Here is a 5,041-nt window from a genome sequence, read left to right as displayed (position 1 = left end):
TCTTTCCTCCTCTCTACCTTTTCTCCTCCAATTTTCCTCCTCTTCCTTTCCTCATCTTCTCCTCTCTTCCTCTCATTCACTCTTTCTCCTCTCATCCTTTCCTCCTCTCCCTCTTTCCACTCTTCCTCATCTCTCATTCTTTTTCACTCTTCCTCCTCTCTTCCTTTTCTCCCTTCCTCCACTTCCTCCTCCTCCTTTCCTCTTCTTCTTCATCATCCTCCTCCTCCTCTTCTCCTCTCCACACATTTCTTCCTCCTAGATATACGATTTGTTTCCTATATTTTTAAATATTATACTATTTTTGATTGGTTGTGATTAAACTTTTAGTATTTCTTTCTCATTCCTTACGGATTTTAAATTTTAATTTCCAAACCTTGAGATTTGTTGAGGAGGCCTTATATGTACCAACTTTGATTGGATAGATTTAGTGGCTTAGCCTTCAACTTTGATACAAAGGAGGCAAACGCTCTCCAGGTCTATAAATGACATTTTGTACTCATTATTTTTTTTGTATAAAATACTCTTTATAAGTCTTGGTCATTTATTTAGGAATACCTTTCATTTAGATGCAAATATAAAGAGATAAAGAAAGGTTGAATTAGGTACTGATATTGACGTTTCATATTCTTCTCATTTAGACGAAAAATGTAAATAGTTTGATGTCTAATTATATGATTAATTCCGTACTATTATTTCTTTTATCTAATGTTTGATGATGAAGGATAGTTATGACAAGCTAACTGCGGTATTCTGCCCAAGGAATCAACATGTATGTTATGTTAGAAACATTATGTCTCTTATTGGATTGTTTTTAGGAACTTTCTATTTTATTTTACATTATATTGTCTTGATAATGTGGAACTTCAAACGTTTTCCTTCATTAACTCTAGGTTTATCATATTTTTTTGTAGATTAATCATACTTTTCCATTATTTACAAAATTTGTAGTTATCTAGAATTGTCTAATAATACTGGTTTTCCATGCCTGTTGATGTGCTTTTAGCATTGTAGCAATGAACTTTGTAAAGATTGATGACGGAAATTACTTACTATGTTTATGTATTTTATCGAGGTAAACGTAATAATGTTTTGTTATTGATCTATTTTGTGTTCTTTTAGGCATTATTTTTGCAAGGCATATTATGAGAAACTTTTTTTTAACAGTCAATTAATGCTAAAAGTAAGATCATAGCAGAAAATTTCCTATTTTTTTTTTTAGTACAAGTTTTTTCCCTCCTCCTCACCCTCAGTCTTCCTTTCCTCCATTTCTCCACACTTCTACTACTCCTCCACCTCTCTTCCTCCCTCCACTCTTCTCCCCTTATTCCTCTTCTCCACTTTTTCACTCATCCACCTCTCTTCCTCCTCCTCTCTTCTCTACCCCTCTTCCTCCCTCCACTCTTCTCCTCTCTTCACTCATCCACCCATCTTCTTCACTCTTACTGTCCTCCTCCTCTTCTCCTATCTCCCCCCCCCCTCTCATCTCTTTTCCTCCCTACACTCTTCCTTTCTCCCTCTCTCCACTCTTCCTCCTCTCTTCCACTCTTCCTCCTCCTCTCTTCCTTTACTCCTCTCCTCATCTTCCTCCTATTCTCTACCTCTCTTACTACTACCTGTACTCTTCCTCTCATCCTCTCTTCGTCTCCTACTCGCTTCCTCTTCCTCTTCCTCCTCCTCCTCTCTTACTACTACACATTTATTCTCCTAGATTTACTATTTGCATGTTATATTTTTAAATATTATATTATTTTTTGTTAGATGTGATTAAACTTTTAGTATTTCTTTCTCAATCCTTACGGGTTTTAAATATTAATTTCCAAACCTTGAGATATTTGTTGATGAGACATTAGGCATATGTACCAACTTTGATTGGATAGACTTAGTGGCTAGCCTTCAACTTTGATACATTGGAGGTAGGCACTCTCTAGGTCTATACATGACATTTTGTCCTCATTATTTTTTTTTGTATAAAATACTCTTTGTATGTCTTAGTCCTTTTATTCAAGAATACCTTTCATTTTGATGCAAAGATAAAGAGATGAAGAAATGTTGAATTAGGTACTGATATTGTCGTTTCTTATTCTCTTCATTTAGACGGCAAAGGTAAATAGTTTGATCGCAGATTACATGATTGATTTTGTACCATTATTTTTTTATCTGATGACATTATATTCTTCAATTTTAGTATTGATTTTATCAATTTTACGGGTTTTAAATTTTAATTTAAAAATTTGAATTTATTGAGGAGGCCTTAGGTATGATCATCCAATGGAGGCAGAAGCTCTCTAGGTTTATGGCATTTTGTACTCATCATTTTATTTGTATAAAATACTATTTATTTAGCCCTTTATTCACGTTCATTATGATGCAAATATGAGAAGAGATGAAGAAAAGTTGATTTAGGTATTTATATTGTAGTTTTCTATTCGAAATTATAATTCTCATTTAAACAAAAAAGGTAAATAGTTTGATGGCAGATTACAAGATTAATTCCCTATTTTTTTAATTAATGACATATATTCTTCAATGACAGCTTTCAACAACTATATTATGACACAAGCTAACTATGATATTTTGTCCAAGGAATCAACAGGTATATTATGTTAGAAGCTTTATGTCTCTTATTTGTTCTCATGAACTTTCCAATTTATTTTACATTATATTGTTTTGATAATGTGGAAGTTCAAATGTTTCCTTCATTAACTATGTTTTATTTCATTGTAGATTAATCATTCTATTCCATTAGTTGAAAAATTTGTGGCTCGGTAGGATTGTCCAGTAGTTCAGGTTTTCCATCTCGGATGCAATTTTAGACAGTAGCAACAAAAATTGATGACGGAATATACTTGCTATGTTTATATATTTAATAGAGAAAATTATTTTGGTTTTTTTTATTGATCAATTTTGTATTCTTTTAGATATTATTTTTGCAATGCATATATGAGAAACTTTTTTTTACTGTTAATTACTACTAAAGCAATATAATAGCTGAATATTTTCTATATTTTTTTATTACTAGTTTTTTCCTCTCATCCCTTCTTCCTCCTCCTCTCCTCCTCTCCCTCTCCATTTCTTGTTCCTAGATACTATTTGTATGTTATATTTTTAAATATTATATTATTTTTTATTGGATGTGATTAGATTTTTAGTATTTCCTTCTCTATTCTTACGAGTTTTAAATTTTAATTTTCAAACCTTGATGTAAAAGAGCCTTAAAACAAGTCCATGAAGGGCCACTAGGGAAGTGAGTCGAAGAGCCCGACCAGGCCTAATTGAAACCTGCGACCATTCTTCAAAGGAGTCAGTAGGCCTCTGCACAGAATACACGGCCCACGAGAAAAACTCACCCTCGAAGTAATCTACACACAAAGAAAGCGGATGGTAGGGATAGATGTGACTCGCCGCCCTAACACCATCCTAATGACAACCTACCCTCTAAAACCTACACAAGTAGGTAGGCAAAAAATTTGGAGAATCCTCAATCTCTTGACAGCAGGCATGAAGAGGTTTAATTGGAAACACCAGTAGGATAGACCAAGTCAGGAAGCCACACCGATTCTGACAAATGAACAGTGGAAATGACAAAGGTTCCTCAAATTCACAGATGGGAGGTCCCCACCCGAGAACCTCGTATGAAAGTCGATCCCCATGTACGAAGAACTCTATCTAATCTATCTAAACTTACGCACAAACTACTAAGAAAATATACTAATTTTGGCATCAGAGACTCCCCAACCACCACCAAGGCCCCACATTCTTCGTGTTTGTTTAAGTATGCATGTGAAAGTTTGAAAACCCGAGTTCCTAAAACATGCAAAACACGACAAACATGGAAGCAAGTCTCTCGCCGCAATGGAACAACTAGTGGGAAAACTAACTGTCAAAGTGGAGACCCTCCGAAAGGAGAACGAGATGCTCAAAGTAGCCACCAACGAGCCAGAAAATGAAGTGGAACCTAGCAACAATAAGCAAGTGGGGTCCAGGAATGCAGGAGAAGAATGTGACGCTGAGGAAGAAAGGAAAAACATGCAGGAAGAGCTGTGTAACCTCAAAGGAAAGTATGAAAAGATGGTAAGGAAGATGGACGCATCATCATTAGTAGACCAATTGCTCACCAATACGGGCCTGCCTTACAGTGAGGAGGTAATGGTTGTACCCTTATCGCCAAAGTTCCAAGTGCCCCTCGTGGACATGTACAAAGGGACTATAGATCCCCTTGAACACCTGGAAACCTTCAGAGCCCGCATGACTATGCATGGTTTCCTGGGAAAAGTGGCCTACAGGCCTTTCATGCTGACCTTAAGGGGGTCGGCGAGAATAAGGTTTGGGTCATTGGCACCCAATTTATGGTGAACCGAAGAAGAAGATGCCCCATGGCATACCTCCCCACCATCAAGCAGGGGGGAAGATGAGAGCTTGAAGGCATACTTGTCCAGGTTCAACAAAGAACGAATGACTACAGACCATCAGGACGAAAAGGTAACTTTGGCGGCACTCCTGGGAAGAGTGTGGCCCTAATCCCAATTCATGCCAGAATTGACGAGGAGAACTCTAGCCACGCTGTAAGAATTCATGGATCAAGCCGACAACTATATCAATGCCGAGTACACACTTTTGGGCCTTGACCGAGCTGAGGAGGAAAGAACTGGAACAGGCGGAGAGGAAAGGGAAGGCACGTGAGAAGACAAAGAAAGGGTCGCGTGACATCGAGAGAAGAAGCCCTTAAAAGGCCTAGGGCTTCGGTTTGACCGGCACTCGTTGTCCAGAAAGACGACCGCTAACCCACCCAAAAAGATTATTACAAGGGCGCCAACTGCTACTATTGCACTTACCACCAGTCCCTCACTCATAACACCGAAGATTACCTTTCCTTGAAAGAGGGAAGAGAACAGGTTGGGCGGCCAAGGCTGCGGTACCCTCCTACTCGGAGGCTAGAGCCGGAGTGGAGGCAGAGATCATGGGAAAGAAATGTGAAGAGAGTCAGAAGGCCAAGGAAGGAAGAGAGCCCGAGGCAAAGGGTGGTTGTATAGGGACCTCAACA

Source organism: Juglans regia, chromosome 3 (genome assembly GCF_001411555.2).
Source record: "Juglans regia cultivar Chandler chromosome 3, Walnut 2.0, whole genome shotgun sequence".
NCBI classification, from domain to species: Eukaryota; Viridiplantae; Streptophyta; class Magnoliopsida; order Fagales; family Juglandaceae; genus Juglans; species Juglans regia.
The sequence above is the reverse complement of the archived record's forward strand: the minus strand, read 5'-3'. Positions refer to the sequence as shown.